Here is a 14,621-nt window from a genome sequence, read left to right as displayed (position 1 = left end):
ATTGACCGCAGGAAGAATGAGGCGGCTGATGCTTTAAGCCGGCTCGGCTCTCAGCGAAAGCCGGTGCCGCCTAACACTTTCCTGGATGTCCTATATAACCCTTTGGTTAAGTTGCCTACAGAGGAGGACTTGGCTATCCCTGACCCAGAGGCACGACTGGTGGCGGCTCTTCATATCATACCAGACTGGACAATGCCATATCTGGCTTATATAACCCGGGGAGAGTTGCCTGAGGATGAAATTCTGGCCAGGCAAATAACCCGGCGGGCTAAGTCAATGATTGTTATCGATGGCGAGTTGCATCATCGCAGTGTTTCAGGGGCATTCCAGCGTTGTATCTCCCCGGAGGAAGGTCAAGAGATCTTGCGCGAGATCCATGAAGGGGATTGTGGCCATCATGCCGGTTCAAAATCTCTTGTGGCCAAGGCTTTCCGTCATGGTTTTTATTGGCTGACGGCTCACGCTGATGCAGAGGACTTGGTCAGTAAATGTGATGGCTGCCAAAGGTTCTCCCGACGGGCTCATGTGCCGGCTCAGGAATTGAGGATGATCCCGATCACTTGGCCCTTTGCGGTCTGGGGGCTTGATATGGTCGGGCCTTTTAAACGGTCCAAGGATAAGAAGACCCACCTCTTGGTGGCAGTGGACAAATTCACGAAGTGGGTGGAAGCTGAGCCAGTTAGCAAGTGTGATGCAGCCACGGCGGTTCAATTTATGAAAAAGGTGATCTTCCGCTTCGGCTTTCCACACAGCATCATAACAGACAATGGCACTAATCTGTCCAAAGGCGCTATGGAGGAGTTTTGTCAAAGAGAGCATATCCGGCTTGATGTCTCTTCAGTGGCACACCCCCAATCCAATGGTCAAGCTGAGAGAGCTAACCAGGAGATTCTGAAGGGCATTAAACCCCGGCTCTTGGTCCCTTTGCAACGGACGCCAGGTTGTTGGGTGGAGGAGTTTCCCTCCGTTTTATGGAGCATCAACACTACTCCTAACAGGTCTACAGGCTTCACGCCTTTCTTCATGGTTTATGGAGCAGAAGCAGTTCTCCCCAGCGACATCCGTCATGATTCACCTCGTGTGGCGGCTTATGTTGAGACGGATAATGAACAGGCGCGCCAAGATGCTCTGGACTTGCTGGACGAACAGTGTGATGTGGCAGCCGCCCGTTCAGCGATTTACCAACAAGACCTGCGCCGTTATCATAGCCGCCGGGTCAAATCCCGGGTCTTCCAGGAGGGCGACCTGGTGCTCCGGCTCATCCAGGATCAAACAGATGCACACAAGTTATCCCCACCTTGGGAAGGGCCTTTTGTGGTCAGTAAGAACTTGCACAACGGGTCATATTACCTCATTGATATCCGGGAGCATAAGGACTCACGTAAATCTAAGGAGGAGACCCGTCGGCCGTGGAACATAGCTCAGCTTCGGCCTTACTACACTTGAGCTTCCGACTCTTGTGATGTACATATTTATCTCAGCCATGTATATATTATGATAAAGCAATAAAGCAGGACCTCTGTCCTTTGCTCTCTTCCAAAAATGTGTGTTGTTACATGCTGACTTACAGAAGATCCGGCTTATGATCATCTTCGAATCTAGCTGTAAGCAGTAAAGTCGCTTGGGGGCTTCCTGTTCACACATGGGTCGTATTCGAACCAAAGAGAACATAGCTGTCGATACCCATTTGATTGGCAAAGTGCCGAGCTCATTGGGAAGTTGCCTCTGATCATATTTGAATCATAGTGTAACCCCTCTGAGAACCGACGTGGATCGTATTCGAATCAGCGTCGTTAAACAAATTTTCAGAATCACTTGGGGGCTTCCTGTTCAAACATGGGTCGTATTCGAACCAAAGAGAACATAGCTGTCGATACCCTCTTGATTGGCATCGCCAAACCCACTGGGGGCTATATGATCGTATCCGAATCTTAGCTTAACCCCTTTGGACCGAGTTTCTGGTCGTATTCGAACCGGAAGCCCTTAAGTTTTTATATTTTACCACAAACTTGCTTTGATCATGTCAAAGTATATACTGCCGGGTTTCACTTGCCGGCTTAATTTTGGTTTATCTTGTTAGTTGAGCATCATGGATGTCATCAAGACAAATAAATTCGAGTTAGGGTACCAACCGTGCTACCCGGTTTATTTAACCCGGAAGTATGCTTACAGGCTGTTAAGTGTGTCATCACAGCTATGTTCGAGTATAGTTAAGGACCGATCTTTTTTGGTTCGTATCCCGGGTTATCCATCTCAAACACCTGATTCTCAGGGCGGTAAGCCGCTTTGCGACTTGTAATTTGCCTTTCTATGCAGATATTTAAAGGCACTTTTTAAGGTTGAGAAGGACAAAGGGATAATTCCGACCCGGAGGAGCATCAAAAGAATGACTTCAAAGGATTTCAGCATTCATTACGTGCACGATGGCACGGCAGAGATAAATTGTTGCACCTACTCTATTACAAAAATCTTTCAAAGTTTCAAGGATGGGCGTTGTTTGGTGAGCCGCTAGCCGGTTTATGACGCCTGCTGAGTTGAAGTCCCCGGCTCATCTTCTGCTTCGGCTGATCCCAAGGCTTCGAAGGTCGACGACTTCCAGTTGATGCCGCTGAGAGCTTCGAACTGAGCTTCTTCGTCAATTAACCCGGCCGGGTTAATCTCCGGGGCGAAGGTGTGCTGGCGAGCCGGGGGAATCAGATTGATAGCTTCATAGCGAGGGGTTGGAATCCTCTGATTCTCCGCGTTGTATCCCGGCTGATACTTGGTTAAATCGGTGTCGTTCCCGATGATGGTGGCCACCGGGCGCACAGCCTTCACACAAGCCGCGAAGTCCTTCTGGTCGAACGCTGAGCCGTCTTCTTTCAGGCTAGGGTAACCCAGGACGATATCTGCCGGGTCTAGCTCCGGCAAGAAGGCTTTGGCCCGGCTCAGTGCGGCGATTGCTCCGGATCTCGCGGATGCTCGTCGTAGCTCCTGGATCCGCTGCGGCAGAACTGCGAGCCGGCGCAGGACTTCGGCCAGATGAGTCGGCACTTCATTTGACAGGGCCACCATAGCTAAAGCCCGCTGTGACCCGGTGTAGAGCTGTTCCACCAGGGTGTACACGGCCTTTAACTTGGTGACCACGCTCTGGTTCAAGTTGGCACTTCTGGAACCTGTTTAACAACATCAGATGACCCGGTGATAAGGATGAGTTAAGAGATGTAAACATTCCAACTTGAATGAAAGCCGGTGAGGCAACTTACCGAAGATGGCAGCTACCATTTGGGACACTTGGCGCTTTAGACCGGAGAGCTCAGCGGTCTTCTCAGTGAGGGCCTTCTCCGCCTGTTCTGCCCGGGTCACCAGTGCAGCTTTCTCCTCAGCCCAGGCCTTCCGCCCAGCGTCGAATTCAGTCTTCAATTTCTCCTGAGCGGCGATGCTGGAGACAAACTTGGCATTTGCTTTCCGGGTCTCCATCTCTTGTGCCTTCAGCCGGCTCTTGAGATCCGCCAAGTCCGACTCTAATTTCTTGCCAACAGCCTGCAGATATTTCCGGGTTATTAACAGTCATTCTATAAAGTCCCAAGCGCTTTCCAAGCAAAGACACTTGGCACTTGGGGGCTAATGCATATTGAACGTATCTATCTATGTACGGCCGGCTCAGTTCAGTAAGCCGGAATCTAAAGTCTACAACATATTCAAGTATAAGTCCTAGACTTGGGGGCTAGAATGGCAAGGATCACTATGCGGAAAGTAAAAGAACAGCAGAAGGTTACCTCAGATTTTTGTTGGATCTGGTTGACCATGGCGATCTCGGCGTCCCGGCTCTTGTGAACCTGGCTGATGTAGCCTGAGACGAGTTCTCCAATACTTAAGTCGGTGTAGCTAGAGAGATCCAGATTCACCCGGTGGGGTTGCAGCAACTCCTCCCTCGCGGAGCATTTGGCCAGCGCGGTCGGCCTCCCCGGCTCAACAAACTCCGTCCGGGTCGTTAGCTGGTGGGGCTGAGCCGGAGGCCTCCGGGTTAGCTAATGCTTCGGTCGTTGTCTTGGTGGTCGGGGCAGGGGCTTCAGGCGCCGTATCCATGGGAATGGTAGCTTCAGGGGCGGAGGCGACTGGCGGCTCTTGAGCCGTCGTCTCCGGCTCAGGCAAGTCGGGCACTCCGGCTGACCTGGTCTTCTTTGCTCTTTTGGTGAGCTTTGCCTGGGCACTGAAAAGGCAGAAGTGTTAGGCATACAAAGGGTAAGTACAGACAGATAATGTAAGGAGATTGTTATTACCCGGGGGCAGTCTTGAAGGCCGGCAGACTTGACTGCATGGAGTCACCCGAGGAGGGGGAGGTCTCCTGGTAATTGGAGTCAGAAGAGTTGAGTGGCTGACGGATGACACCCGCCAACGGATGAAAAGGGTACAGGTGAGAAAAAACCTCAGTGCGGCGTTTCCTCGTTGCGTCGGGTAACCCAGTGGAGAGGTCGGCGTCCTTGCGGGCCCGGGTGTGACGCCGGCTCTCGTGAACCTGCTGCTTCAAAAGAAATTGAGGGTCTCGTTGAGCTAATGGATGGGAAAAGCTTACTTTCCGGGTTACCCTTCGGACTTTCAGCTGTGGTAAAGGCTCCGAGCCGGAGGAAAGTGAAGTTACCTCTTTGACCACCGGGTTACTGGCGCCGGTGTCATCCTGTCAATAAGCAAGTGTTGATAAGGCGGACAGCATCAGACAACATATACTGCAAGAATTTAAAAGATTAAGGGTTACCTCTGACTCGGAGCTATCGCTTAATTGCAGCAGTTCCGAAGCAGTGGGTCTGTTTCCCTTTTTGCGAGGGGCGGCTCTCTTGGCGGCTTTCTTCGCCTTCCTGGCCTTCTTGGCCGCCTCATGGTCATACTTGACCCGCCAGAATTTATCATCAGCCTGAGAAATACAGTAATGAGTTCTTAGTAAGATGACAGGTAAAACAAAATGGAAAGGTTAAAGTCAGCGGCTTACCGCTGGGGCTGGATTGGTCTTGCAGAACGGGGCTAGCCCGGTTCTTCCACAGTCTACCAGGCTCTCGTTTAGAAGAGCCTTGGTCTCTTCTTCAGCAACGTCTTCTGGAAGATCATTGCGACTGTGCCTCTGCGGGTCATCCTTTCGCCCGGTGTACTCACACATTAAGCCGGGGCGGCGGCTCAATGGGATCACCCGCCATGAGATCCAGACCCGGACCAGGTCAATTCCGTTCAGACCATTGCCTAGCAGGGCTTTGATCTTGTTGATCGTTGGAAGCAGAGGCTGGCGTTCTGCGGCAGTCAGTTTGTCGGATAATGGATGAGTTGGCTCCAGGCGCGTTGGGCGAAAGCCGGGCAGCGGGCTCTCATCAGCCGGGGACGTGTCTTGGTAGTAGAACCAAGTCATGTTCCAGTCCTTGGGGTGACTTGGCGGTTCTGCGTAAGGGAACAAACAATCCCTGCGCCGTTGGATGGAGATGCCGCCTAACTCTAGACTTGGACCGTTTGCGCACTCGGTTTGGCGGTTCAAATAGAACAGCTCTCTGAAGAGCAGCAGACTCGGCTCTTCTCCAAGATATACTTCACAAAAAACTTGGAAGTTGCAGATGTTGGATATGGAATTGGGTCCTATATCCTGAGGCCGAAGATCAAAGAAGTTGAGCACGTCCCGGAAGAATTTTGAGCCGGGCGGTGCGAAGCCCCGGCTCATATGGTCGGCAAAGATCACTACCTCCCCGTCTCTCGGCTGTGGCCTTTCTTCGGACGGGTCAGGGGCACGGTAGGACATCACTTCCTTCTTAGGCAGATATCCGGATTTAACGAAGTTGGCCAGGGTCTCTTCGGTGACGCTGGATTTCATCCAGTTGCAAGTGATGGGAGCCTTGGGAGGCATGGTGACGGTTGGTGGTCTACGAGGAAGAGAAAAGTGTCCGGGTTAATTATAAGCCGGAGTATATCATTCAAGTTACAATGACGGCTTATGAAGGGGACTAATGGTATGTATTGATACGGTGGGTTATCTAAGCCGTCGGGGCTTTTAGGATAAGTTGGTCGTCTACGGCTTACTGCGGTTAAGTCGGAAGATACTACAGAGCATGATTCTCTTTAAACCAGAAAGTTCTACGGTGCGTGTTTTCTCTAAGTCGGAAATATAAGCCGCTAAGATTCAAGGACTGCAGTTTTTACTAAGTGTGGTAAACAGATTTCACATATTACAGTAACTTTTTTGGATCAAAGTAGTCGGAGCGGAGAAAGTTTTCTAGACCTAAAAAACAGAAGCAGGGGAGGTTCTTGAGATGGAACCCAGTCCTTATGCAGTAAAAAGAGGTGTTCTTGCAGAAGAAATGAACCTCAGATATCTACCGCGGTGGTTCTACACAAGCCTAAGGATCAACGGGGGCAGTGGCTACAGGGGTTACCGAAACTTGCGGTAACAGTGATGAACATGAAGAACACAGATGAACTCTGTCCTAGATCTATGCTAGTAAGGCAGAGGGGACTCACCGGAGCTGGAGAAGAGCGGAGGTCGCCGACGTTATCTGGTCCGAGTCAGGTTGATGCAGCGGCCGGGTTGAGGAAGACCAGGGGTGCGACGGCGGCGGCGGCAGAAGCTCGGGCAGAGGAACGGCAGTGCGAGGAAGAAGGAGAATGTGAAGAAGAGAGTGCCGGGCCGGCCTATTTATAAGGCCGAGTCATAAGCGGGCGCGGGATTTGAGGAGGCCACGGCGTGGTTATCTCCCCCCTCACGACGCCTTGATTCTCGGAAGGTCAGTAAAAGCAAAGATCCGTTGCGGATCTGGCGGAGTAAAAAACGGACTTAGTGGAGGATGACGTCACGGCGGATTACCCGGAGTCCAGAGGATGACGTCACTCCGGGTTATGACCTTCACATGAATGATAAGCCGGAGATTTTTTCTGACTGCGGAGCTGAAGATTGACACGAGCCGGCTCAAGTCAATCTGGGGCCTAATGTTGAGGATATAGACCTGGGGGTCACCCGCCAGGAGGGCCGGGTTACTCCAAGGATCATTACCAGAAGCCCGGAGCTAAGTTTCAGGATAATGGGCTAGAGATGGGCTGAGACCCGGATATGGCTTAAAGCCCGTAGTTACAATCATTGTTATAATAGACTTGTAGTGTAAGGCAAGTATTGTTTTAGAGCCCGAGCCGGACACTCTTATGGGCCGGCCGGGACTCTAAGGGCTGCGGGGCGTCAGCCTCCCTATATAAAGGGACGACCCGGCAGCGGTTTTGGGACGACAACAATCTCTCCGAGAGCCGGGATAAGTGTTTAGCTCCCTGGCGATCGTAACCCTAATCAATAACACCTCGAACTGGACGTAGGCTTTTACCTTCACCGTAAGGGGCCGAACCAGTATAAACCCTCGTGTTCCTTGTCCCGCATAACCCCTTCAAGCTTCCTAGTTGCGATGGCTCCACGACTAAGTCCTAGCCCAAGGACATCTGCCGTGACAATTCCACGACAGATACCGATGTTTTCCGTAAATTTAGCACTAAATATGGACTTGACTCTGAGATAGTAGCTTCTTTCTGTGAATCCTTTGCTACTCATGTTGATCTACCTAAGGAGAAGTGGTTTAAATATCATCCTCCCATAGAAGTAAAAGTATCTGCACCTATTAAAGTTGAAGAAAAGACTATCACTTATAATGATCCTATTGTTCCTACTGCTTATGTTGAGAAACCACCTTTTCCTGTTAGGATAAAAGATCATGCTGAAGCTTCAACTATGGTTTGTAAAAGCAATATTAGAACCTATACACCTCCTGAGCAAGTTAAAGTTGAACCTAACATTGCTATTGTTAAAGATCTCTTGTCTGATAATATTGATGGGCATGTTATTCATTTCTGTGATGAAACTGCTAGAATTGCCAAACCTTGTGCTAAAGATAAACATAGACCTGTGGTAGGCATGCCTGTTATTTCAGTTAAAATAGGAGATCATTGTTATCATGGCTTATGTGATATGGGTGCTAGTGCTAGTGCAATACCTATTGACTTATACAAAGAAATTATGCATGATATTGCACCTACTGAGTTAGAAGATATTGATGTCACAATTAAACTTGCCAATAGAGATACTATTTCACCCATGGGAATTGTTAGAGATGTTGAAGTCTTGTGTGGGAAAACTAAATATCCTGCTGATTTTCTTGTTCTTGGTTCCCCACAAGATAGTTTTTGTCCCATTATATTTGGTAGACCCTTCTTGAACACTATTAATGCTAGGATAGACTGCGAAAAGGATATTGTTACTATTGGTTTGGATGATATGTCTCATGAGTTTAATTTCTCTAAATTTCGTAGACAACACCGTGAAGAGGAATTGCCTAGTAAGGATGAAATTATTGGTCTTGCTTCTATTGCCGTACCTCCTAGTGATCCTTTAGAACAATATTTGCTAGACCATGAAATTGATATGTTTATGAATGAAAGAAGGGAAATAGATGAAGTATTCTTTAAACAGGAACCCATCCTGAAACACAATTTGCCTGTTGAAATCCTAGGGGATCCTCCTCCACCCAAGGGTGATCCCGCGTTTGAGCTCAAACCGTTACCTGATACTCTTAAATATGCTTATCTTGATGAGAAGAAGATATATCCTGTTATTATTAGTGCTAACCTTTCAGAGCATGAAGAAGAGAGATTATTGAAAACTCTGAAGAAGCACCACGCTGCTATTGGATATACTCTTGATGATCTTAAGGGCATTTGTCCCACTCTATGTCAACATAAAATAAATTTGGAGAAAGATGCCAAACCAGTTCATGATCACCAACGACGGCTGAATCCTAAGATGAAAGAAGTGGTAAGAAAGGAAATACTAAAGCTCCTTGAGGCAGGTATAATTTATCCCGTTGCTGATAGTCAGTGGGTAAGTCTTGTCCATTGTGTCCCTAAGAAGGGAGGTATTACCGTCGTTCCTAATGATAAAGAAGAATTGATTCCGCAAAGAATTATTACAGGTTATAGAATGGTAATTGATTTCCGCAAATTAAATAAAGCTACTAAAAAAGATCATTACCCCTTACCTTTCATCGATCAAATGCTAGAAAGATTATCCAAACATACGCATTTTTGCTTTCTAGATGGTTATTCTGGTTTCTCTCAAATACATGTGTCAGCCGATGATCAATCAAAGACCACTTTTACTTGCCCTTTCGGTACTTTTGCTTATAGACGTATGCCTTTTGGTTTATGTAACGCACCTGCTACCTTTCAAAGATGCATGATGGCTATATTCTCTGTCTTTTGTGAAAAGATTTGTGAGGTTTTCATGGACGATTTCTCCGTTTATGGATCCTCTTTTGATGATTGCTTGAGCAACCTTGATCGAGTTTTGCAGAGATGTGAAGAAACTAACCTTGTCTTGAATTGGGAGAAATGCCACTTTATGGTTAATGAAGGCATTGTTTTGGGGCATAAAATTTCTGAAAGAGGCATTGAAGTTGATAAAGCTAAAGTTGGTGCTATTGAAAAGATGCCATGTCCCAAGGACATCAAAGGTATAAGAAGTTTCCTTGGTCATGCCGGCTTCTATAGGAGGTTCATTAAGGACTTCTCAAAAATCTCTCGGCCTCTGACCAATTTATTACAAAAATACATACCATTTGTCTTTGATGATGATTGTGTAGAAGCATTTGAAATACTTAAGAAAGCATTAATTTCTGCACCTATTGTTCAGCCACCTGATTGGAATTTACCCTTTGAAATCATGTGTGATGTTAGTGATTATGCTGTAGGTGTTGTTCTAGGGCAAAGAGTTGATAAGAAATTAAATGTTATTCAATATGCTAGTAAAACTCTAGACAATGCTCAGAGAAATTATGCTACTACTGAAAAAGAATTCTTAGCAGTTGTATTTGCTTGTGATAAGTTCAGACCTTATATTGTTGATTGTAAAGTAACTATTCACACTGATCATGCTGCAATTAAATATCTTATGGAAAAGAAAGATGCTAAACCTAGACTTATTAGATGGGTTCTCTTGTTACAAGAATTTGATTTGCATATTATTGATAGAAAGGGAGCTGAGAACCCCGTTGCAGACAACTTGTCTAGGTTAGAAAATGTTCTTGATGACCCACTACCTATTGATGATAGCTTTCCTGATGAACAAATAAATGTCATAAATGCTTCTCGTACTACTCCATGGTATGCTGATTATGCTAATTACATCGTTGCTAAATTCATACCACCTAGTTTCACATACCAACAAAAGAAAAAGGTTTTCTATGATTTAAGACATTACTTCTAGGATGACCCACATCTTTATAAAGAAGGAGTAGATGGTGTCATTAGACGTTGTGTACCTGAGCATGAACAGGAACAGATCCTACGCAAGTGTCACTCCGAGGCTTATGGAGGACACCACGCTGGAGACAGAACTGCACATAAGGTATTGCAATCCGGTTTTTATTGGCCTACTCTCTTCAAGGATGCCCGTAAGTTTGTTTTATATTGTGATGAATGTCAAAGAATTGGTAATATTAGTAGACGTCAAGAAATGCCTATGAATTATTCACTTGTTATTGAACCATTCGATGTTTGGGGCTTTGATTATATGGGACCTTTTCCTGCCTCCAATGGATACACACATATTTTAGTTGCTGTTGATTACGTTACTAAGTGGGTAGAAGCTATTCCAACTAGTAGTGCTGATAATAACACTTATATTAAGATGCTTAAAGAAGTTATTTTTCCGAGGTTTGGAGTCCCTAGATATTTAATGACTGATGGTGGTTCACATTTTATTCATGGTGCTTTCCGTAAAATGCTTGCTAAGTATGATGTTAATCATAGAATTGCATCCCCTTATCACCCATAGTCTAGTGGTCAAGTAGAATTGAGTAATAGAGAACTCAAATTAATTTTGCAAAAGACTGTTAATAGATCCAGGAAGAATTGGTCCAAGAAACTTGATGACGCATTATGGGCCTACAGAACTGCATATAAAAATCCTATGGGTATGTCTCCGTTTAAAATGGTTTATGGCAAAGCATGTCACTTACCTCTCGAACTAGAACATAAGGCATATTGGGCCATTAAAGAGCTCAACTATGATTTCAAACTTGCCGGTGAGAAGAGGTTATTTGACATTAGCTCACTTGATGAATGGAGAACCCAAGCCTATGAAAATGCCAAGTTGTTTAAAGAAAAAGTTAAAAGATGGCATGACAAAAGGATACAAAAGCGTGAGTTTAATGTAGGTGATTATGTATTGCTATACAACTCTCGTTTAAGATTTTTTGCAGGAAAACTTCTCTCTAAATGGGAAGGCCCTTACGTTATCGAGGAGGTCTATCGTTCCGGTGCCATAAACATCAACAACTTCGAAGGCACAAATCCGAAGGTGGTGAACGGTCAAAGAATTAAACATTATATCTCAGGTAATCCCATAAATGTTGAAACCAATGTTATTGAAACCGTAACCCCGGAGGAATACATAAGGGACACTTTCCGGAATGCTTCAGACTCCGAAAAGGAATAGGTATGTGGTACGGTAAGTAAACCGACTCCAAAACAGTTCTAAAGGCAATTTTTCTCCGTTTTGAATATTTAGAAAAATAAAAAAATAAGAAGCAGTCCGGGAAGGACACGAGGCCTCCACGAGGGTGGAGGGCGTGCCCTACCCCCTGGGCGCGCCCCCTGCCTTGTGGGCACCTCGTGCGCTCTCTGGACTCCGTTTTCTTACACGATATGTATTTTGGTCGGTAAAAATTCATTATATAATCTTCCGAAGGTTTTGACTCCCGTATCACGCAATTGTCCTCTGTTCTTGTTTCGAGCTGTTTTCTGTCAGGGTTGTCAAGGCCAGGCATCATGTCGTCCCCCTCCTCCAACAATGGTGACAACGATGCTTGGCTAATGAAGACAGAGCTGAAGAGGGAAGAACCCATGGAGATCAACAAGGATGAAGGGATCAAGAAGGCCACGGAGGACCAAGTTCCGGCAACAGAAGACATTCTTCAACTTGATCACAATCTTCTTACCCCAACTGAGATCGAAGCTTTCAAGATGATTGAGTTAGCTCGTATACAAAACAAGTATCTCACACGTGAAAATATTTTGTTGAAGGAGCATATCGTTGCACTCAAGGGCATTATCCGCAAGTTGGAGGATCTCTTACGCTCGATGTGCGACTACCCATCATCACCACCATCTTCTTCACCAGCAAAAGAGATATAATCACATGGGTATGGGCACTCCCCTTGTCAACTGCCAAGCTTGGGGGAGGTGCCCCGGTATCGTATCACCATCACACTCCTATCTTTACCGTTTTTCTTAGTACGATCCTTTTAGTAATATCTTGATCTAGTAGAATAAAGTTTTGGTTAGATCTAGTTTTGAGTTTTGCTTTATGATCTTTCTATGTAATCGAGTCCGTGAGCTATATATAATATAGATTAGTGTTGAGTCAAGGGCTTGATTGTCTTGCTATGATTTTGAGGGAATAAAAGAAAAGAAAACGAATAAAAAGAAACAAAGAGATCATATTGATCTTATGGAGAGTAATGACTTCACATAGAAAGAGTATGATGATTAAAAATTGTTGGGAGTTGGAAAACATAGCTATGGTCATCGTTGCAATTAACAGGAAGTAATAAAGAAAGAGAGGTTTCACATATAAATATACTATCTTGGACATCTTTTATGATTGGGAGCACTCATTAAAATATGACATGCTAAAGAGTTGATGTTGGACAAGGAAGACAACGTAATGGGTTATGTTTTCTTATATATGAGATAAAGTATATTGTCATGGATCATCCAACATGTTGAGCTTGCCTTTCCCCCTCATGCTAGCCAAATTCTTTGCACCAAGTAGAGATACTACTTGTGCTTCCAAATACCCTTAAACCATGTTTTGCCATCAGAGTCCACCATATCTACCTATGGATTGAGTAAGATCCTTCAAGTAAGTTGTCATCGGTCCAAGCAATAAAAATTGCTCTCTAAATATGTATGATTGATTGGTGTGGAGGAAATAAGATTTATACGATCTTGTGATGTGGAAGAAATAAAAGCGACGGACTGCATAATAAAGGTCTATATCACAAGTGGCAATATAAAGTGATGTTCTTTCGCATTAAGATTTTGTGCATCCAACCCTGAAAGTGCATGGCAACCTCTGCTTCCCTCTGCGAAGGGCCTATCTTTTATTATTACCTTCTACCTTATGCAAGAGTCATGGTGATCTTCACCTTTCCTTTTTACATTTTATCCTTTGGCAAGCACAGGATGTTGGAAAGATCCTGATATATATATATATATATATATATATATATATATATATATATATCTAATTGGATGTGGGTTAGCATGAATTATTATTGTTGACATTACCCTTGAGGTAAAAGGTTGGGAGGCGAAACTATAAGCCCTATCTTTCTCTGTGTCCGATTAAAACTCCGTAACCACAAGTATTGCGTGAGTGTTAGCAATTATGAAAGACTAAATGATAGTTGAGTATGTGGACTTGCTAGAAAGCTCTGACATAGACTCTTTCTGATGTTATGATAAATTGCAATTGCCTCAATGACTGAGATTATAGTTTGTTAGTTCTCAATAAATTTTCTGATTCATACTTTGCATTGTGAATAGATTATTACTTGAGCATAAGAAATCATATGACAATATCCATATATGTTGTTGTTATGAGAATAATCATGATGCCCTCAAGTCCGTATTTTATTTTATCGGCACCTCTACCTCTAAACATGTGGACATATTTATCGTTATCGGCTTCCGCTTGAGGACAAGCGGGGTCTAAGCTTGGGGGAGTTGATACGTCCATTTTGCATCATGCTTTTATATCGATATTTATTGCATTATGGGCTGTTATTACACATTATGTCACAATACTTATGCCTATTCTCTCTTATTTTACAAGGTTTACATAAGGAGGGAGAATGCCGGCAGCTGGAATTCTGGGCTGGAAAAGGAGCAAATATTAGAGACCTATTCTGCACAACTCCAAAAGTCCTGAAACTCCACGAAAGTTATTTTTGGAAATAATAAAAAATACTGAGCGGAAGAAATACCAGAGGGGGGCCCACACCCTGGCCACGAGGGTGGGGGCGCGCCCTACCCCCCTAGGCGCGCCCTCCTGCCTCGTGGGCCCCCTGTTGGCCCTCCGGTGCCCATCTTCTATCATATGAAGTCTTTCGTCCGAAGAAAAATCATAAGCAAGCTTTCGGGATGAGACTCTGCCGCCACGAGGTGGAACCTTGGTGGAACCAATCTAGGGCTCCGGCAGAGCTGTTCTGCTGGGGACACTTCCCTCCGAGAGGGGGAAATCATCTCCATCGTCATCACCAACGCTCCTCTCATTGGGAGAGGGCAATCTCCATCAACATCTTCACCAGCACCATCTCCTCTCAAACCCTAGTTCATCTCTTGTATCCAATTCTTGTCCCTAAGTCTGGGATTGGTACTTGTAGGTTGCTAGTAGTGTTGATTACTCCTTGTATTTGATGCTAGTTGGTTTATTTGGTGGAAGATCATATGTTCAGATCCTTTATGCATATTAATACACCTATGATTATGAACATGAATATGCTTTGTGAGTAGTTACGTTTGTTCCTGAGGACATGGGAGAAGTCTTGCTATTAGTAGTCATGTGAATTTGG

Source organism: Aegilops tauschii, chromosome 2 (genome assembly GCF_002575655.3).
Source record: "Aegilops tauschii subsp. strangulata cultivar AL8/78 chromosome 2, Aet v6.0, whole genome shotgun sequence".
Taxonomy (NCBI): domain Eukaryota; kingdom Viridiplantae; phylum Streptophyta; class Magnoliopsida; order Poales; family Poaceae; genus Aegilops; species Aegilops tauschii.
This window is presented reverse-complemented; position numbering follows the sequence as displayed.